Source organism: Triticum urartu, chromosome 4A (assembly GCF_056163025.1).
Source record: "Triticum urartu cultivar PI428250 chromosome 4A, HENAU_Tu73, whole genome shotgun sequence".
Classification (NCBI taxonomy): Eukaryota; Viridiplantae; Streptophyta; class Magnoliopsida; order Poales; family Poaceae; genus Triticum; species Triticum urartu.
Window position 1 is genome coordinate 397,191,768 of NC_141876.1, and position 23,504 is coordinate 397,215,271.

The following is a 23,504-nucleotide window of genomic DNA, read 5'->3' on the forward strand; positions in this document are numbered from 1 at the left end:
TGCATCCTAGGCTTGGCTGCCTTCAATGTCCTCCTGATAAGTATCATTGTCAATGAGATGCATGAAAAGTGAACCAAGTGAATCAAGTTCTACCTCAACTTTCGGTTCGTCCGGGTCGTCATCCAGTTCCAACTGATGTATTCAGGTGCCTTCCGCTTTGTGGTTTTCTTGACGGCTTTGGGTTTAGGGCGGGAAGGTTTTGCCGCTTTCTCTTGAGGTTTCTTCTTCCAGAACGGATCATCACCCTGTTTAAAAATAAGCATAAGAGTATCCAAAGATTGGACAGTCCAAAGATATCAGGTGTAAAGCAGAAGAACAATACTTACAGCAGGTGGTTTGTTTTGCGTGTAAAAAGGTTCTAACCGGTTTTGCGACAGACAGGTTCTGATTCGTTCAATATCTTCTTGACAGCCTCAGTGACTTCTTCATCTGTTAGTTGAATATTGATATGACGTTGGGAGTCTTCTGCTTCCCCAGTGTACTCGCACATTAAGCGGGAGCGGCGACCTAGCGGCAAGATACTCCAGGATATCCACCAACGGACAAAGTCTACACCTGTTAAACCGTTGGCCAAGAAGGCTCTCGGCTTGGTGAGTTGAGGTGCATATGGGGCCCATTCCTGGGCACTTAGATGTTGTGGAAGTGGATGAGTATTGGCAAGCCGGTGGGCACGGTAACCCGATAGAGGATTCTCATCTTCAGGGGAGGTGTCTTTACAATAGAACCAAGGTTGATTCCACTCTTTGGGGTGACTATGCAGCTTGGCGTGAGGAAATTCAACCTCTTTTCTTTTCTGAATGGAGATGCCACCAATTTCAGTATTGGGTCCGTCTACAAATTCAGTGCGCCGGTTCAGATGAAAGAAGTCCCGGAACAGCTCAACAGTTGGCTCTTCTTGTAGGTACACTTCACAGAAAACTTGAAAGTTGCATATATTGGATACCGAGTTGGGTCCAATATCTTGAGGGTGGAGTTGAAAGCTGGCAAGTACATCCCGGAAAAACTTTGATCCAGGCGGTTTGAAACCATGACCTATGTGATCAAAAAACACCACTACCTCACCCTGCTTAGGGGTGGGAGGATTTTCCGGTCCAGGAACTCGCCACCGGATCTCATTCTTTTTTAGTAAGGTTCCGATCTTGACCATTCCATTCAGTTGCTCCTCGGTAACCCGGGAGGGAGCCCAGTTGCAGGAATAAAACTGCTTGGCCATTGCAAGTGAAAAGCTGGAAGGAAATGACGGTTTACAATTCATTTATAGTGATGCATAAGGTACAAGAGGATAAAGGAATCCAAGTATGTGAAATTGGTAAAACCGGAGGCTGATACAATTATGAATGACAAAGCGATAAGAAGAAACAGAGGTATACACATACTATTAAACCGGAGTATGACAACGGAGATAAAGGGATTGCCGATTTACACGGGGACTAATGGTATATAATAGATTACTCTATACAAGGGTAAACCGTCTATGTGATATAGAAGGTACAGATCTAAAAATGGCTAAGTGAGGAAAAACAGATTTCGCAAAGATCACATTAGCATTTTGGATCTACCACAGGTCAGCAAAGCAAAAAGATTTAGACCTAAAAAGGTTGGTCCCGAAGTGATTCGCAAAAAGGTCCAGATCAGTTTTTATGCGCATTAGGGTTTGTTTTGATAGCAAAGACAAGGAATGCTATAGCTACCACACAGAATACATCAAGCTTAAGATCTTTCATCTATGGACTGAAGAGGAACATGGAAGAACAGCGCCGGAGCTTTGATGAACTTTAATGAACACTGAAACCCTAGATAGATCTACAGAGGAGGAAAGGGGAAGACTTACAGCGGCTGTTGAAGCAGCGGAGATATGCCGTGACTTTCTGGTGCGATCAGGTCGATGCAGCGGCCAAAGGAGATGCAGAGGCGGAGCTCGGCGATGGCGGCGGCGCTCAGGTGCAGGGGCGTCGCGAGGAGGAAGAAGAAGCAAAGAGACGGAGGGGAAAAAGGAAATGACCCTTGGCCCTATTTATAAGGTAAAGGGGGGAGGTGACAGGCACGAGAATCAAGGAGCCAGAATATTGGATACCTAACAGGAGCGGTCGCCTCGATTGTCAGAGGCTCATTAACTGAAGGTGAGATATATCATTTTTTAAGTAACAGAGTGACGTCATGGCAGTTTACTAAGATTCTGGAGTATGACGTCACGGCGGTTTACAAGATCAAGGTGAAGATGCAAAGGAGGAATTTTTCTAAGTGTTGAAGATTGACATGAACAAGTTCAAACAAATCTGGGGCCTAAAGTTGGGTGAGGGAGTCCTGGATTAGGGGGTCTCCGAACAGCCCGACTATATCCTTTGGTCGGACTGTTGGACTATGAAGATACAAGATTGAAGACTTCGTCCCATGTCCGGATGGGACTCTACTTGGCGTGGAAGGCAAGCTAGGCAATACGGATATGTATATCTCCTCCTTTGTAACCGACCTTGTGTAACCCTAGCCCCCTCCGGTGTCTATATAAACCGGAGGGTTTTAGTCCGTAGGACAACATACAATCATACCATAGGCTAGCTTCTAGGGTTTAGCCTCTCCGATCTCGTGGTAGATCAACTCTTGTATTACTCATATTATCAAGAATAATCAAGCAGGACGTAGGGTTTTACCTCCATCAAGAGGGCCCGAACCTAGGTAAAACATCGTGTCCCCTGCCTCCTGTTACCATCCGCCTTAGATGCACAGTTCGGGACCCCCTACCCGAGATCCGCCGGTTTTGACACCGACATTGGTGCTTTCATTGAGAGTTCCTCTGTGTCGTCGCCATTAGGCTTGATGGCTCCTTCGATCATCGATAGCAATGCAGTCCAAGGTGAGACTTTTCTCCCCGGACAAATCTTTGTATTCGGTGGCTTCGCACTGCGGGCCAACTCGCTTGGTCATCTGGAGCAGATCGAGAGTTACGCCCCTGGCCATCAGGTCAGGTTTGGAAGCTTAAACTACACGGCCGATATCCGCGGAGACTTGATCTTCGACGGATTCGAGCCCCTGCCTAGTGCGCCACACGACCACAATGAACATGATCTAACTCTGCCATCGGACAGTGTCCAGGAGATCGCGCCGGCAACCGCTCCGACCCTCAATTCGGAGCCAGCTGCGCCTTCCATGGGCGGGTGGATAGACCCCGCCACGGAGGCCGCACTCTCATCGGCGATCGAGCCGAGTATCGACCTTACCCTTCATGAGAGTCGTGGCGCCGAACTACCGGATTCCTCCCCGGCCACGGACTCCCAACCGCCTGCACCCGTGCCTATCGAATCCGATTGGGCGTCGATCATGGAGTTTACCTCCGCGGATATCTTTCAGCACTCGCCCTTCGGCGACATACTGAACTCATTAAGTTCTCTCTCCTTGTCAGGAGAGTCCTGGCCGAACTATGTTCGGCAGGATTGGGATGCGGATGATGAAGAAATTCGCCGCCCACCCACCACCCACTTAGTAGCCATTGTCGACGACTTAACCGACATGCTCGACTTTGACTCCGAAGACATCGACAGCATGGACGACGATGCGGGAGGCGAAGAGGAACCACTGCCCACCGGGCACTGGACAACCACCTCATCATATGATATATACATGGTGGACACACCCAAAGAAGGCAATGGCGATGAGATAGCGGAGGATGACCCCTCCAAAAAGCAACCCAAGCGCCGGCGTCAGCGGCGCCGCTCTAAGTCTCGCCAAAGCAAAAGCGGTGACCCCGGCACAGGAGATAATAGCACTCCGGACAGTGCCGAAGACGACAACAATCCCCTCCAGCAAGATTTAGGGCAGGAGGATGGAGAAGCCAGCCCTCCAGAGAGAGCGGTTGATGGAGAGGCGGAGGATGATAATTACATGCCTCCCTCCGAAGACGAGGCAAGCCTCGACGATGACGAATTCGTCGTGCCTGAGGATCCCGTCGAACAAGAGCGCTTCAAGCGCCGGCTTATAGCCACGGCAAATAGCCTTAAGAAAAAGCAATAGCAGCTTCAAGCTGATCAAGATTTGCTAGCCAACATATGGACTGAAGTCCTTGTGGCCGAGGAATATAAACTCGAACGCCCTCCAAGAGTTACCCAAAGCGTAGGTTGCTACCCCGACTAGAGGAGGAAGCACTCAGACCTACATCTCCAGCATATGATGCGGCTGACTGGCCACCTCGTGGCCGCGATAGAGAGGCATTTCAGCCAAAAACCTAGCCCCCACCCCGACGCCATTCAAATAAAAATGACAAGACACGGGGAAACATGCTAGATATGCGAGACATATTGGAGGACAAAGCAAAACATGCAAGATCAATCTACGGATCACGAGGGCGCGCCACTGTGTGAAACGATAACTGTCATGCTGGATACAGTAAAAGTAAATCCGGCCGGGCCGAACACAGCGGGCAAGACTCATTTGTGCTGCATCGCGATATAGCCCAGTACAGAGGCGCCGCACACCCCCTATGCTTCACAGACGAAGTAATGGATCACCAAATCCCAGAGGGTTTCAAACCCGTAAATATCAAATCATATGACGGCACAACAGATCCTGCGGTATGGATCGAGAATTTCCTCCTGCACATCCACATGGCCCGCGGTGATGATCTACACGCCATCAAATACCTCCCACTCAAGCTCAAAGGGCCAGCTCGGCATTGGCTCAATAGTTTGCCAGCAGAGTCCATTGGCTGTTGGGAAGATCTGGACGCCGCATTCCTCGACAACTTCCAGGGCACTTATGTGCGACCGCCGGATGCCGACGACTTGAGCCACATAATTTAGCAGCCAGAGGAGTCGGCCTGGCAATTCTAGACACGGTTCCTAACAAAGAAGAATCAAATCGTCGACTGTCCGGATGCAGAAGCCCTAGCAGCTTTTAAGCATAACATCCGCGATGAGTGGCTCGCCCGGCACCTTGGCCAGGAAAAGCCGAAATCTATGGCAGCCCTCACGACACTCATGACCTGCTTTTGTGCGGGAGAAGACAGCTGGCTGGCTCGCAGCAATAACATATCAAAGAACCATGGTACTTCGGATACCAAGGATGGCAATGGCAGGTCACATCGCAACAAACATAAGTGCCGCATTAATAGCGACAATACCGAGGATACGGCAGTCAATGCCGGATTCAAAGGCTCTAAACCTGGTCAGCGGAAAAATCCATTCAAAAGAAGCACTCCGGGCCCGTCCAGTTTGGACCGTATACTCGACCGCTCGTGTCAAATACACGGCACCCCCGACAAGCCAGCCAACCACACCAACAGGGATTATTGGGTGTTCAAGTAGGCCGGCAAGTTAAATGCCGAAAACAAAGATAAGGGGTCACATAGCGATGACGAGGAGGAGCCCCGGCAGCCGAACACCGGAGGACGGAAGAGGTTCCCCCCACAAGTGCGGACGGTGAACATGATATACGCAACCCACATCCCCAAGAGGGAGCGGAAGCGTGCGCTAAGGGACGTATATGCGTTGGAGCCGGTCGCCCCAAAGTTCAACCCATGGTCCTCTTGTCCAATCACCTTCGATCGCAGGGCCCACCCCACTAGTATCTGTCATGGTGGATTCGCCGCACTGGTCCTAGACCCAATCATTGACGGATTTCACCTCACTCGAGTCCTTATGGATGGCGGCAGCAGCCTGAACCTGCTTTACTAGGACACAGTGCGCAAAATGGGTATAGACCCCTCAAGGATCAAACCCACAAAAACGACCTTCAAAGGCGTCATACCAGGTGTAGAGGCCCATTGCACAGGCTCAGTCACACTGGAAGTGTTCTTCGGATCCCCGGATAACTTCTGAAGCGAAGAGTTAATCTTCGATATAGTCCCGTTCCGCAGTGGCTATCATGCACTGCTCGGGCGAACCGCATTTGCGAGATTCAATGCGGTACTGTATTATGCATACCTCAAGCTCAAGATGCCAGGACCTCGGGGGGTCATCACAGTTAACGGAAACACAGAGCGCTCCCTCCGCATGGAGGAGCACACTACGGCCCTCGCAGCAGAAGCGCAAAGCAGCCTCTTAAGGCAATCCACTAGTTCGGCGATTAAGGACCCGGCCACCTTCAAGCACGCCCGGAGTAATCGGCAACAAGACCGCCTGGCATGTTAGATACGTCCATTTTGAATCATGGTTTTATATCGATATTTATCGCATTATGGATTGTTATTTCACTTTATGTCAAACAATACTTATGGCTATTCTCTCTTATTTTACATGGTTTACATAAAGAGGGAGAATGCCGGCAACTGGAATTCTGGTCTGGAAAAGGAGCAAATATTAGAGACCTATTCTGCACAACTCCAAAAGTCCTGAAACTCCACGGAACGTCTTAAAAGAAATAAAGAAAAATCCACGCCAAAGATGAAGGCCAGGGGGCCCACACCCTTCTCACGAAGGTGGGGGCACCCCCCTAGGGCGCGCCCCCTACCTCGTGGGCCCCCTGGTGGCTCTCGGATGCCCATCTTCTCCTATATGAGGTATTTCAATGAGAAAAAATAGAGAGGAACTTTTCGGGACGAGACTCCGCCGCCACGAGGCGGAACCTTGGCGGATCCAATCTAGAGCTCCAGCAGAGCTGTTCTGCCGGGGAAACTTCCCTCCCAGAGGGGGAAATCATCACCATCGTCATCACCAACGCTCCTCTCATCGGGAGAGGGAAATCTCCATCAACATATTCACCAACACCATCTCATCTCCAAACCCTAGTTCATCTCTTGTATCCAATTCTTGTATCAAAGTCCGCGATTGGTGCTAGCAGGTTGCTAGTAGTGTTGATTACTCCTTGTAGTTGATGCTAGTTGGTTTATTTGGTGGAAGATCATATGTTCAGATCCTATATGCATATTATTACCCCTCTGATTATGAACATGAATATGCTTTGTGAGTAATTACGTTCGTTCCCAAGGGAGAAGTCTTGCTATGAGTAGTCATGTGAATTTGGTATTCGTTTGATATTTTGATAAGATGTATGTTGTCTAGCCTCTAGTGGTGTTATGTGAACGTTGACTACATAATACTTCACCATTATTTGGGAATAGAGGAAGGCATTGGGAAATAATAAGTAGATGATGGGTTGCTAGAGTGACAGAAGCTTAAACCCTAGTTTATGCATTGCTTCGTAAGGGGCTGATTTGGATCCATATGTTTCATGCTATGGTTAGGTTTACCTTAATACTTCTGTTGTAGTTGCGGATGCTTGCAATAGAGGTTAATCATAAGTGGGATGCTTGTTCAAGTAAGAACAGCACCCAAGCACCGGTCCACCCACATATCAAATTATCAAAGTATCGAACGCAAATCATATGAACGTGATGAAAACTAGCTTGACGATATTCCCATGTGTCCTTGGGAGCGCTTTTCCTATTATAAGAGTTTGTTCCGGCTTGTCCTTTGCTATAAAAGGATTGGTCCATCTTGCTGCATTTTATTTACTTTTGTTACTTGTTGCTCGTTACAACCTATCTTATCACAAAACTATCTGTTACCACTTATTTCAGTACTTGCAGAGAATACCTTGCTGAAAACCGCTTATCATTTCCTTCTGCTCCTCGTTGGGTTCGACACTCTTACTTATCGAAAGGACTACCATAGATCCTCTATACTTGTGGGTCATCAAGACTCTTTTCTGGCACCGTTGCCGGGGAGTGTAGCGCCTTTGGTAGGTGGAATTTGGTAAGGAAAAATTTATATAGTGTGCTGAAATTTACTGTCACTTGTTACTATGGAAAGTAATTCTCTGAGGGGCTTGTTCGGGGTATCTTCACCCCGTCCAGTAGAGCAAAGAGTTGCTCCTCAACCTACTGAACCTATTGAAAATGAAACTCCTTTTAAATTTCCTTCGAGTATGATGGAAAAACTGCTATCTAACCCTTTTACAGGAGATGGAACAAAGCATCCTGATGAGCACTTAATATATGTTGATGAAGTTTGTGGATTATTTAAGCTTTCAGGTATACCCGATGATGTTGCTAAGAAGAAGGTCTTACCTTTATCTTTGAAGGGAGACGCATTGATATGGTATAGGATATGTGATGATATGAGATCGTGGGACTATAAAAGATTGAAGATGGAATTTCATCAAAAGTATTACCCTATGCATCTTGTTCATCGTGATCGCAATTATATATATAATTTCTGGCCTTGCGAAGGAGAAAGCATCGCTCAAGCTTGGGGGAGGCTTAAATCAATGTTATATTCATGCCCCAATCATGAGCTCTCGAGAGAAATAACTATGCGAAGTTTTTATGCTCGGCTTTCTGAAAACAATCGCACCATGCTCGATACTTCTTGTGCTGGCTCTTTTATGATGAAAACTATTGAATTCAGATGGAATTTATTGGATAGAATTAAACGCAACTCTGAAGATTGGGACCTCGACGAAGGTAAGGAGTCAGGTATAACACCTAAGTTTGATTGTGTTAAATCTTTTATGGATACCGATATTTTCCGTAAGTTTAGCACTAAATATGGACTTGACTCTGAGATAGTAGCCTCTTTCTGTGAATCTTTTGCTACTTATGTTGATCTCCCTAAGGAGAAGTGGTTTAAATATCATCCTCCCATAGAAGTAAAAGTAGTTGCACCTATTAAAGTTGAAGAAAAGACTGTCACTTATAATGATCCTATTGTTCCTACTTCTTACCATTCCCTGTTAGAATAAAGGATCATGCTAAAGCTTCAACTGTTGTTCGGAAAAAGCAATATTAGAACTTATACACCCCCTGAGCAAGTTAAAGTAGAACCTAATATTGCTATTGTTAAAGATCTCTTGTCTGATAATATTGATGGGCATGTTATTCAGTTCGAAGGTGAAACTGCTAGAATTGCTAAACCTTGTGCTAAAGATAAACATAGACCTGTGGTAGGCGTGCCTGTTATTTCTGTTAAAATAGGAGATCATTGTTATCATGGCTTATGTGATATGGGTGCTAGTGCTAGTGTTATACCTCATGACTTATACAAAGAAATTAAGAATGAAATTGCACCTGTTGAGTTAGAAGATATTGATGTTACTATTAAACTTGCTAATAGAGATACTATTGCACCAATTGGAATTGTTAGAGATGTTGAAGTCTTGTGTGGGAAAACTAAATATCCTGCTGATTTTCTTGTTCTTACTTCTCCGCAAGATAGCTTTTGTCCAATTATATTTGGTAGGCCCTTCTTAAATAGTGTCAATGCTACCATAGACTGCACTAAGAATATTGTTTACTGTTGGTTTGGATGATATGGTTCATGAGTTTAATTTCTCTAAATTTAGTAAACAACATCGTGAGGAAGAATTACCTAGTAAGGATGAAATTATTGGTCTTGCTTCTATTGCCATACCTCCTAGTGATCCTTTAGAACATTATTTGCTAGACCATGAAAATGATATGTTCATGAATGAAAGAAGGGAAATAGATGAAGTATTCTTTAAACAGGAACCTATTCTGCATCACAACTTGCTTGTTGAAATTTTAGGGGATCCTCCTCCACCCAAGGGTGATCCCGTGTTTGAGCTCAAACATTTGCCTGATAATCTTAAATATGCTTATCTTGATGAAAATAAGATATATCTTGTTATTATTAGTGCTAACCTTTCAGAGCATGAAGAAGAAAGATTATTGAAAACTCTGAAGAAGCATCGTGCTGCTATTGGATATACTCTTGATGATCTTAAGGGCATTAGTCCCACTCTATATCAACATAAAATAAATTTGGAAGCAGATGTCAAACCAGTTCGTGATCCTCAACATCGTCTGAATCCTAAAATGAAAGAAGTGGTAAGAAAAGAAATACTAAAGCTTCTGGAGGCAGGTATAATCTATCCCGTTGCTGATAGTGAGTGGGTAAGTCCTGTCCATTGTGTCCCTAAGAAGGGAGGTATTACTGTTGTTCCTAATGATAAAGATGAATTGATTCCACAAAGAATTATCACAGGCTATAGGATGGTAATTGATTTCCGCAAATTAAATAAAGCTACTAAGAAAGATCATTACCCCTTACCTTTTATTGATCAAATGCTAGAAAGATTATGCAAACATACACACTATTGCTTTCTAGATAGTTATTCTGGTTTCTCTCAAATACCTGTGTCTGCTAGAGATCAATCAAAGACTACTTTTACATGCCCTTTTGGTACTTTTGCTTATAGACGTATGCCTTTTGGTTTATGTAATGCACCTGCTACCTTTCAAAGATGCATGATGGCTATATTCTCTGACTTTTGTGAAAAGATTTGTGAGGTTTTCATGGACGACTTTTCCATCTATGGTTCCTCTTTGATGATTGCTTGAGCAATCTTGATCGAGTTTTGCAGAGATGTGAAGAAACTAATCTTGTCTTGAATTGGGAAAAGTGCCACTTTATGGTTAATGAAGGTATTGTCTTGGGGCACAAAGTTTATGAAAGAGGTATTGAAGTTGATAAAGCCAAGGTTGATGCTATTGAAAAGATGCCATGCCCAAGGACATCAAAGGTATAAGAAGTTTCCTTGGTCACGCTGGATTTTATAGGAGGTTCATTAAGGACTTCTCAAAAATTTCTCGGCCTCTGACTAATTTATTGCAAAATGATATACCATTTGTATTTGATGATGATTGTGTAGAAGCATTTGAAATACTTAAGAAAGCATTAGTCTCTGCACCTGTTGTTCAGCCACCTGATTGGAATTTACCCTTTGAAATTATGTGTGATGCTAGTGATTATGCTGTAGGTGTTGTTCTAGGTCAAAGAGTTGATAAGAAATTAAATGTTATTCATTATGCTAGTAAGACTCTAGACAATGCTCAAAGAAATTATGCTACTACTGAAAAAGAGCTTTTAGCAGTTGTATTTGCTTGTGATAAGTTCAGATCTTATATTGTTGATTCTAAAGTAACTATTCAAACTGACCATGCTACTATTAAATATCTTATGGAAAAGAAAGATGCTAAACCTAGACTTATTAGATGGGTTCTCTTGCTACAAGAATTTGATTTGCATATTGTTGATAGAAAGGGAGCTGAGAACCCCGTTGCAGACAACTTGTCTAGGTTAGAAAATATTCTTGATGACCCACTACCTATTAATGATAACTTTCCTGATGAACAATTAAATGTTATAAGTACTTCTCGTAGTACTCCATGGTATGCTGATTATGCTAATTATATTGTTGCTAAATTTATCCCACCTAGCTTCACATACCAACAAAAGAAAAAGTTCTTCTATGATTTAAGACATTACTTTTGGGATGACCCACATCTTTATAAAGAAGGAGTAGATGGTGTTATTAGACGTTGTGTACCTGAGCATGAACAGGAATAGATCCTACGCAAGTGTCATTCCGAGTCTTATGGAGGACACCACGCTGGAGATAGAACTGCATATAAGGTATTGCAATCTGGTTTTTATTGGCCTACTCTCTTCAAGGATGCCCGTAAGTTTGTCTTGTCTTGTGATGAATGTCAAAGAGTTGGTAATATTAGTAGATGTCAAGAAATGCCTATGAATTATTCACTTGTTATTAAACCATTTGACGTTTGGGGCTTTGATTATATTGGACCTTTTCCTGCCTCTAATGGATACACACATATTCTAGTTGCTGTTGATTACGTTACTAAGTGGGTAGAAGCTATTCCAACTAGTAGTGCTGATCATAACACTTCTATTAAAATGCTTAAAGAAGTTATTTTCCCGAGGTTTGGAGTCCCTAGATATTTAATGACTGATGGTGGTTCACACTTTATTCATGGTGCTTTCCGTAAAATGCTTGCTAAATATGATGTTAATCATAGAATTGCATCTCCTTATCACCCTTAGTCTAGTGGTCAAGTAGAGTTGAGCAATAGAGAGCTCAAATTAATTTTGCAAAAGACTGTTAATAGGTCTAGAAAGAATTGGTCTAAGAAACTTGATGATGCATTATGGGCTTATAGAACTGCATACCAAAATCCTATTGGTATGTCTCCGTGTAAAATGGTCTATGGAAAAGCATGTCACTTACCTCTCGAACTAGAACATAAGGCATATTGGGCTATTAAAGAGCTCAACTATGATTTTAAACTTGCCGGTGAGAAGAGGTTATTTGATATTAGCTCACTTGATGAATGGAGAACCCAAGCTTATGAAAATGCCGAGTTGTTTAAAGAAAAAGTTAAAAGATGGCATGACAAAAGGATACAAAAGCGTGAGTTTAATGTAGGTGATTATGTATTGCTATACAACTCTCGTTTAAGATTTTTTGCAGGAAAACTTCTCTCTAAATGGGAAGGTCCTTACGTTATCAAGGAGGTCTATCGTTCCGGTGCCATAAAAATCAACAACTTCGAAGGCACAAATCTGAAGGTGGTGAACAGTCAAAGAATCAAACATTATATCTCAGGTAATCCCATAAATGTTGAAACCAATATTATTGAAATCGTAATCCCGGAGGAATACATAAGGGACACTTTCCGGAACGTTTCAGACTCCGAAAAGGAATAGGTATGTGGTACGGTAAGTAAACCGACTCCAAAACAATTTTTATGGCAATATTTCTCCGTTTTGGAATATTTAGAAAAATAGAAAAATAAGTAGCAGTCCAGGAAGGACACGAGGGCCCCACGAGGGTGGTGGGCGCGCCCTACCCCCTAGGCGCGCCCCCCTACCTCGTGAGCACCTTGTGTGCTTTCCGAACTCCGTTTTCTTGCACGTTACGTATTTTGGTCGGCAAAAATTCATTATACATTCTCCCGAAGTTTTTGACTCCCGTATCACGCAAAAATCTCCTGTCTTTGTTTCAAGCTGTCCTGTTGCAGATTAAATCAACATGTCTTCCCAGGATTCGGAAGGAGAAAGCTATGTGGATGATTACTTAGCAAATCCAAAGGTCTATGGAGATGTGGAACATAATGGATGGACCACGGAGGAAGAAGAGGACTATGAACCCAAGGGGAAGGAGGAGACGAGCTCAGATGAAGATGAAGCACCATTACCTCAACCTGGGGACATGCACGTGGAGTTCAAAAAGTCAAGTCTCCCTGATAGGGTAAAGAAACCCAAGTTCGAGTTTATCCCTTTTCGTCTCTTGCAGGAAAATAAGCAGGACCTATGCAAAAAGATATTAAACCTAGAGTGGGAAATTGATGATCTGAGGGATCAAAATGCCGTCCTCAAGCACAAATTAAGGGAGAAGCCTAAGCCATCAACTAAGCCAACATCACCACCACCTTCTTCACCGACAAAGGAGACATAATCACATGGGTATGGGCACTCCCCTTGGCAACTGCCAAGCTTGGGGGAGGTGCCCCGGTATCGTATCACAATCACAACTCTTATCTTTACCGTTTTTCTTAGTTCAATCCTATTAGTAGTATCTTGATCTAGTAGAATAAAGTTTATGGCATGATCTAGTTTTGAGTTTTGCTTTATGATCTCTCTATGTAATCGAGTTCGTGAGCTATATATAATAAAGATTAGTGTTGAGTCAAGGGCTTGATTATTTTGCCATGATCTTGGGTGAATAAAAGAAAAGAGAAAAAGAATAAAAAGAAACAAAAAGTTCATATTGATCTTATTGAGAGTAATGACTTCACATAGAAAGAGCATGATGATTAAAAGTTGTTGGGAGTTGGCAGACATAGCTTTGGTCATTGTTGCAATTAATAGGAAGTAATAAGGAAAGAGAGGTTTTCACATATAGATATATTATAATTGACATCTTTTATGATTGGGAGCACTCATTAAAATATGACATGCTAAAGAGTTGATGTTGGACAAGGAAGACAACGTAATGAGTTATGTATTTCTTATATCTGAGATAAAGTATGTTGTCATGGATCCTCTAACTTGTTGAGCTTGCCTTTCCCCCTCATGCTAGCCAAATTCTCAGCACCAAGTAGAAATACTACTTGTGCTTCCAAATATCATTAAACCAGTTTTGCCATGAGAGTCCACCATATCTACCTATGGATTGAGTAAGATCCTTCAAGTAAGTTGTCATCGGTGCAAAGCAATAAAAATTGCTCTAAATATGTATGATTGATTGGTGTGGGAGAAATAAGCTTTATACGATCTTGTGATGTGAAAGTAATAAAAGTGACAGACTGCATAATAAAGGTTCATATCACAAGGGGCAATATAAAGTGAAGTTCTTCCGCATTGAGATTTTATATATCCAACCATAAAAGCGCATGGCAACCTCTGCTTCCCTCTACGAAGGGCCTATCCTTTATTATTATCTTCTACCTTATGCAAGAGTCATGGTGATCTTCACCTTTTCTTTTTTATTTTATCCTTTGGCAAGCTCAGCATGTTGGAAAAAACATGATATATATATATATATATATCTAATTAGATGTAGGGGAGCATGAACCATTATTGTTGACATTACCCTTTAGGTAAAAGGTTGTGGGGCAAAACTATAATCCCCTATCTTTCTCTGTGTCCAATTAAAACTCCGTAACCACAAGTATCGCGTGAGTGTTAGCAATTATGGAGGACTAAATGATAGTTGAGTATGTGGACTTGCTTTTTAGCTCTGACATAGTCTCTTTCCGATGTTATGATAAATTGCAATTGCTTCAATGACTGAGATTATAGTTTGTCGGAGCCCAATAAGGTTTATGATTTGTACTTTTGCATTGTGAATAGATCATCACTTGAACATAAGTAATCATATGACAAAATCTATATATGTTGTTGTTATGAGAATAATCATGATGCCTTCATGTCCATATTTTATTTTTATCGACGCCTCTACCTCTAAACATGAGGACATATTTATTGTTATCGGCTTTTCGCTCGAGGACAAGCGAGGTCTAAGCTTGGGGGAGTTGATACGTCCATTTTGCATCATGCTTTTATATCGATATTTATCGCATTATGGACTGTTATTTCACTTTATGTCACAATACTTATGGCTATTCTCTCTTATTTTACAAGGTTTACATAAAGAGGGAGAATGCCGACAGCTGGAATTCTGGTCTAGAAAAGGAGCAAATATTAGAGACCTATTTTGCGCAACTCCAAAAGTCCTGAAACTCCACAGAACGTCTTAAAAGAAATAAAGAAAAATCCACGCCAAAGATGAAGGCCAGGGGGCCCACACCCTTCTCACGAGGGTGGGGGCGCCCTCCCTAGGGCGCGCCCCCTACCCCGTGGGCCCCCTGGTGGCTCTCTGATGCCCATCTTCTCCTATATGAGGTCTTTCGATGAGAAAAAATAGAGAGGAACTTTTCGGGACGAGACTCCGCCGCCACGAGGCGGAACCTTGGCGGATCCAATCTAGAGCTCCGGCAGAGCTGTTCTGCCGGGGAAACTTCCCTCCCGGGGGGGGGGGGGAAATCATCACCATCGTCATCACCAACGCTCCTCTCATCGGGAGAGGGCAATCTCCATCAACATCTCTTGTATCCAATTCTTGTCTCCAAACCCTAGTTCATCTCCAAACCCTAGTTCATCTCTTGTATCCAATTCTTGTCTCAAAGTCCGGGATTGGTGCTAGTAGGTTGCTAGTAGTGTTGATTACTCCTTGTAGTTGATGCTAGTTGGTTTATTTGGTGGAAGATCATATGTTCAGATCCTATATGCATATTATTACCCCTCTGATTATGAACATGAATATGCTTTGTGAGTAAGTACGTTCGTTCCTGAGGACAAGGGAGAAGTCTTGCTATGAGTAGTCATGTGAATTTGGTATTCGTTTGATATTTTGATAAGATGTATGTTGTCTAGCCTCTAGTGGTGTTATGTGAACGTCGACTACATAACACTTCATCATTATTTGGGCCTATAGGAAGGCATTGGGAAGTAATAAGTAGATGATGGGTTGCTAGAGTGACAGAAGCTTAAACCCTAGTTTATGCGTCGCTTCGTAAGGGGCTGATTTGGATCCATATGTTTCATGCTATGGTTAGGTTTACCTTAATACTTTTGTTGTAGTTGTGGATGCTTGCAATAGAGGTTAATCATAAGTGGGATGCTTGTTCAAGTAAGAACAGCACCCAAGCACCGGTCCACCCACATACCAAATTATCAAAGTATCGAACGTGAATCATATGAACATGATGAAAACTAGCTTGACGATATTCCCATGTGTCCTCGGGAGCGCTTTTCCTATTATAAGAGTTTGTTCCGGCTTGTCCTTTGCTACAAAAGGATTGGTCCATCTTGCTGCACTTTATTTACTTTTGTTACTTGTTGCTCGTTACAACCTATCTTATACAAAACTATCTGTTACCACTTATTTCAGTACTTGCAGAGAATACCTTGCTGAAAACCGCTTATCATTTCCTTTTGCTCCTCGTTGGGTTCGACACTCTTACTTATCGAAAGGACTACGATAGATCCCCTATACTGCTCGAAATCCGTGCCACGCGTACATAATTACGCATTAAAAATACCATGGGCATAGGTGGGGAGGGGGCACGACTACGACACGCCCCAAGACGCGACTCAACCGCACTAGGGGCTTCCTGCTTTGTTATTTTTCTCTTTCAGGACTTTAATCTCTGGAAATCCTGTCCAGCGGTATGATTGCCGGACACATGATGCAGCAACCAAGGAGGCAGAAAGCTACGTCGCACTGCAGAACTCCCAGGTGGATTACGATAACGAGTGAAATACTTGCTTTAATACCATTCCTTAGCTTGCCCTTGGAAGGGACATGTCAAATAGTCCTACTTTTTGCTTATCGCGCTACTTGTATCATTCAGCTTTAACGCACCTTTTTGAATAAACAATGCATAGCACTAAGACTATTATTGCATTCTTCTTTTTTACATATATATATATATATGTTCATTCATGACATCCAGCACCCGTACACTCTGGTACGGCCAATACGCTAGGGGCTTAAGCATACCCAATAAAACGGCGTGAGAAGTCCGAACACTTTCGACAGTGCGGCACCCCGAACTTATAGCATTATATGCATCAGCTCCGAATCATGTCTTGGGTCAATAGTTGGGTTTTCCCGGCTCCCATGTTTTGGTACCTTACGTTCCGCTGTATCGGCTAAGGTAGCACTGGGAGAACTACTGCGATTGTGCCCCGGTTCTGCTGGGCTAAGCACCTCAGTAGAGAAAGCTAAAACTGACTGTCATGATAAGGCGAGAGACTGGTCGCTGTTCAAGAGGTTTCGAGTCCCTAAAGACTTATGCCGCTTAGAGCGAGGAGTCGGCTTTGTCCGGCTTAAGGCATGTATAGCGCCCCGAATTCGGCCTTCCGAATACTAGGGGCTTCGCCAAAATTTAAAATTATAGAATTCTATGGCTAAGTGAGAGTGATAAAGCATTATAGTCCGATTGCCTTGTTCGTTGTGCTGAGCACCTCCCTCAAAGGACCCAAAAATGGGAACAAGAGTGCTCAGGTTTATGCCGAACACCCCAGCACTCGTGGCATGGGGGCAGAAGCCGACGACTAGCCATCTCTCAGATTTGATAAACAGCCGAACAGAAGGTAATATTTTAAATTCAAACAAGCGTTGCATAGCGCATATGAACAAGTTTTCATAATATAGGATCACACGAGCAAGTTCATTCAAATATTACATCTTTCGCACACTCGTCCGCTAAAAGACGGGCACCCTTCAGGACACCCTCATAATACATCTCGGGGTGGTGATGCTCCTTGCCCTGTGGCGGCCCCTCCTTCACCAGCTTCACGGCGTCCATCTTGGCCCAGTGCACCTTCGCACGGGCGAAAGCCCGGCGTGCACCTTCGATGCAAACGGACAACTTGATGACTTCCAGCCGTGGGCAAGCATCCACAAGCCGCCTCACCAGGCCAAAGTAGCTGTTGGGAAGGGCATTGCCAGGCCACATCCGGACTATAAAGCCCTTCATGGCCTGTTCAGCCGCCTTGTGCAGCTCGACCAGTTGCTTCAGCTGGTCGCTCATAGGCATCGGGTGTTCGATCCCAGTATACTAAGACCAGAACAGCTTCTCCGTCGAGCTTCCCTCATCGGCCTGGTAAAACTTTGCGGCATCCGACACACTGCGGGGCAAATCTGCGAATGCTCCTGGAGAGCTCCGGACTCGGGTAAGTAACAAGTAATTTACTTTCACATGCTTGCTTTGCATATTGAATGCCTTACCCGCCGCTATATTCCTCATCGCCTCAATCTCCTGGAGGGCCTTGTGGGATTTAGCCTTGGCATTCTTTGCGCTCTCAAGGGCCGCGGCAAGCTCAGACTCTTGCGTCTTCGAGTCAAGCTCCAACGCCTCGTGCTTTGTCATGAGAGCTTGGAGCTCTTGTTGCACCTCGCCCACCCGTGCCTCTTGCTTTTCCCGCTCGGTGCGCTCCTGGGCCGCTTTGTTTTCGGCCTCGGACAACGCTTGCTTCAGGGTCGCCACTTCGGTCGTGGCCCCTGGCAAATTCATGATGATCCTGTCATTTTGCAATCGCATCTTATATATATAGACTAGGTATTACTTACCTTTGTTCTCCTCGAGCTGCCTCTTAGCGAGGCCGAGCTCTTTCTCAGACCCCTCGAGGTCCTGCTTCAGTGCGGCGACCTCCGCAGTGAGTGTGGCAGAGGTCAGCAGCAAAGCCTGCATACGCATATAGACATACTTATGTTAGACTCCTGCAGGTATTATTTGATCCTCTATTCAGCTTTTCTTTGTGAACACCAAACAGAGCATCAGGGGCTACTGTCTATGCGGTAATATTTTTCCTATATTTTAAATACTTACCTCAAAGCCTGTTAAAAGGCTGGCACAGGCTTCAGTCAGTCCGCTCTTGGCGGACTGAACCTTCTTGATCACCGCACTCATAATAGTGCAGTGCTCTTTGTCGATGGAAGCACCGTGAAGTGCTCCCAGCAGGTTGTCCGGTGCCTCTGGATGGACAGAGGTCACCGGCACGGGCGTCTTACCCCTTCTGGAAGGGGGCCGCCTGCCCGAGTCCAGAACCACTGGAGGTTCCGGCGCGGTGTTTGGCTGAGAGCCGGGCTTGGAGCCCCTGGGAGCCTTGCTCCCTTTGCTCCTGGAGTCCGGAAGGTTGCCTTGAGACGCCTCCGGGACTATCTTCCCCTGGCTCGGTGCCCCTTGAGACAACACCTCGGTATTGTCCGTAGGGCAAGGGGAGGAGACGGTCGGAAGTGGATCGCTATCCATATCCGACGAATCCAAGGAGCCATCCGATGAGGATACGTCGACACGGGCTTGGGGCGGTCTGCATAATCATATTCGGCCTTAGGAGAAGCAGTGCGACAAAGGAATGCTATGAGTTACTCTGGTATCCGAATACTTACGACTTCGCCAGGGGCTTGGCCCTGAGCAGCCACTCGTCTTCGCCTTCGGCAGCGGTGGTGGAGCAGTCCGAAAGGAGATTCCTTCCTTTCTTGGACCCTTCGGCCTCCCCAGTTGGGGCGGCCTTCCTTTTCTTGTATCCCCCGGCTGGAGGGGGAGAATCTTCATCTTCCTCCTCCTCATCTTCATGGGAGGAGTGCGTCGCGGAGTATCAGACGATGAGTCCGATACCACCTGGCGCCGGGAACTCTTTCGGGTTCCCTTGTCCTTCTTCTTGGTCTTCTCCGGCACCTTATAAGGAGCCAGAGTCAGCATCTCCGTCAGGAGAGCGCCCGCAGTGTCTTCGGGCAGAGGGGCCGGACAGTCGATCTGCTCTGATGCCTCCACCCAGTCCTATTAAAGGCATGAGAGCTCAGACCCCGCAAAGGGTTAAGCTATGGGAAATAAATATCCTACCAAATGTACAGAACTTACCAGATTCGCAGGGCGCTTCGCGCTTAGCCCGTGGTCCTCGGTGATAGAGGGAGGGACCTCGGCGCCCTTGAACAGCACCCTCCAAACGTCTTTGTGCGTCGTGTCGAAGAGCTCGCTTAGAGTCTGGTGCTGGGCCGGGTCGAACTCCCATAAGTTGAAATCCCGTTGCTGACACGGGAGGATCCGGCGGAAGAGCATGACTTGGACTATGTTGACAAGCTTAAGTTTCTTGCTTGTCATGTTCCGGATACATTTCTGGAGTCCGTCCAGCTCCACTGATGGACCCCAAGACAGGCCCTTCTCCTTCCAGGAAGTGAGCCACGTGGAGATTCCGGATCGAAACTCGGGGGTCGTCGCCCAGTTGGTGTCGCGCGGCTCGGTGATGTAGTACCATCCCGACTACCACCCCTTTATGGTCTCCACGAAGGAACCCTCGAGCCATGTAACGTTGGGCATCTTGCCCACCATGGCTCCGCCGCATTCCTCCTGTTGGCCACCCACCACCTTCGGCTTAATATTGAAGGTCTTCAGCCACAGGCCAAAGTGGGGCCGGATGCGGAGGAAGGCCTCGCACACGACGATGAACGCCGAGATGTTGAGGATGAAGTTCGGGACCAGATCATGAAATTCTAGCCCATAGTAGAATATGAGGCCGCGGACAAATGGATGGAGGGGAAACCCCAGTCCACGGACAAAGTGGTGGAGGAAGACCACCCTCTCGTGGGGTTCTGGGGTAGGGATGACCTGCCCCGCGGCTGGCAGCCGGTGCGCGCTATATGTGGCTAAGTATCCGGCTCCGCGTAACTTTTTGATGTGCCCCTCTGTGACGGAGGAGGCCATCCACTTGCCTCCCGCTCCGGACATGTTTGGAGAGAGTTGAGGAGGAGTATGCGGACTTGGGTGTTGGAGCTCGAGTGCGCGAGAATGGATGAGCAAGGAGGAAGAAGGCGTGGGTAGAAAAAGGTGAGATCTTATCCCTTTATAAGGGCGGACTAAACTATGCGCCTCCACTAGCCTGGTAAAACTCGCTTGTCCACCAAGCACCGTAATTGATGGCGCGGTTGGGTTACCCACGTCTGTATTGATGAGAATCCCGTAATAAGGGGAACACGATCTCTGCTTTGACAAAGATGTGTCAAGAAACCGCCTCGTGTTATGTGCGGGGCTGGTTAAAGAAAAACAGTTCAAATAATTACCGGGCCGTGGCGTGATGTCATGCTGCCAAAACATGTCAGCAGATTAGATTTGTGGAAATATTATTCTCTCTACGGTGGAATGTGGAACTTATTTTGCAGGGTCGGACACTATCCTTGTATTCAAACTCTTATGTGGTGTATACGGAGGAGGAACCCGCCTTGCAATGCCGAAGACAACACTGCGCGCCGGACTCATCGTCATTGAAGCCTGGTTCAGGGGCTACTGAGGGAGTCCTGGATTATGGGGTCTCCAGACAACCGGACTATATCCTTTGGCCGGACTGTTTGACTATGAAGATACAAGATTGAAGACTTCGTCCCGTGTCCAGATGGGACTCTACTTGGCTTGGAAGGCAAGCTAGGCAATACGGATATGTATATCTCCTCCTTTGTAACCGACCTTGTGTAACCCTAGCCCCCTCCGGTGTCTATATAAACCGGAGGGTTTTAGTCCGTAGGACAACATACAATCATACCATAGGCTAGCTTCTAGGGTTTAGCCTCTCCGATCTCGTGGTAGATCAACTCTTGTGTTACTCATATTATCAAGAATAATCAAGCAGGACGTAGGGTTTTACCTCCATCAAGAGGGCCCGAACCTGGATAAAACATCGTGTCCCCTGCCTCCTGTTACCATCCGCCTTAGACGCATAGTTCGGGACCCCCTACCCGAGATCCGCTAGTTTTGACACCGACATTGGGGATATTACTACTGGACATAAACCGGCCAGGAGTAACCGGATTAACTTTATGAAGATTAGAAGCCCATGAAGACGTAAGAATGATGGCGCTTTACGAAGGCCCAAGGCCCAAAGGCGAGTTAAGGCCTGTAGATGTAAACCGACCTTATTATGTAACTTGCATTGTAAGATAGGAAGAATAGAGACCGAGCCGGACACGTTTATGATCCGGCCTCGGGACTCTGTAAACCAGCGGGCGTCAACCTATGTATATAAAGAGATGACCCGGCAGCGGTTTAGGGACAACACACAACTCGAGAGCCGGGCAAAGCAGATTCGCTCCTCGGTCATCGAAATCCCAGCAATACCAACACAACTAGACGTAGGCTTTTACCTTCATCGAAGGGGCCAAACTAGTATAAAAACCCTCGTGTCCCTTGTCCGGTTTAACCCCTTTAAGCTAACCCGTAGCGATGTCTCCACGACTAAGTCCTTTCACGAGGACATCTGCCGTGACAAAACCACGACAAGTGTCGTGGCGCACATCTACTAGACTTTGATTTTGATCTGTCGCCCATGCCATGTATTTTACATGTTCATCTGTTTGGGCATTGGTGACACCGGTAGTTAGTAGCCGTGTTAATCAAAATCCTAGAAAAGTGTTACATTAAAACTGGTACATAAACCACCTTATGCTAATATTAGTGCTACACGAACTCCAGAATGGTTTATTGATGGTGAATTTCGTGGTTCATCACTGGTCGAACCTCCACGATTTTGTGGCCATACTATGTTATCTGCAATGTTGTAATTCAGATGCCTTGATTAATACACATGTGAATGGGGGTGCTAAACCAGTCATTCCCCTTTGAAAACCAATGCTGCCCTCCATACATATGTATTTTGCTGGTATCGAATCGGAGACCGCTGATAGTATGCTATTTGGTGCTGTGTTATTTCAAATGTTGATAAAATTCTATATTTTGCATGATTAGTTCAACCTACTATTTCTTGCAGATGAGAGGGATCGGAAAAAAAGTTTGAGCCTCCTCTTAGAAGGTCGGTGACAATCTTAATGCTTTAGTAAAGACTGTTTAGTGTTTATGATCAAGGCAACATAATGGTTTACTTATTCTGTTCTCTTGGCAATCACAGGTTCAAAATGGTGACGTGGGCAAGATAGCTCTAGGAAAGTTGGTGCGGACGGCTCCGAAGTGGAGCCTAGAAGTGGCAAATTTTCTTAATACTGCTACATTAATCACCTGTCAGTACCTTTCTATTAATATACTTTGTTAATACGTTCTACATCAACGACCTCTACACGCTTTACATGTTTCTACGTTTTTTATTTTGCAACTAACAAAGTGTTCTTTGCTATTGTATTAAGTGAAATTGGCAATAGTGACAACTTAGAGGAAGATGATACCACCGGAAGTGATGTGTCGGTGGATGATATGGACGAATACAACTAGAATATTGCCAAGGCTATTATTGCATCAAGGGCAAGACTTATTACCAATGCTGAGCACAAAGTCGAATATATGCTCATGGAAATATGGGTGCCTCCTCCAATGCTACCCATGTGCGTCATTTCCCTTAAATCTATCATTGGGATTAAGACTATTGAGCATGCATTTACTTCTGATTTTGTGGATTATGGGCGCACAATGAAGTATGGTCGGTAGTAATGATTTGTCGCCTTTGAATCTACGTTCAATCATAATGTCACTATTTCTGTGTGAAAATGCAGTGTTTACTTCATCTATATCATACTCCCTTTTTACACTAACATAAGACATTTTTGCAGTTTAAATTGAACTGCAAAAATGTCTTATATTAGTGTACAGAGAGAGTATTTATGTTCTATGGCAATCATCTTTATAAATTACCCTAGCCTAATTACAACAGTTTATAAAAACATGCTTAGAACTATATGAAACAACTTGT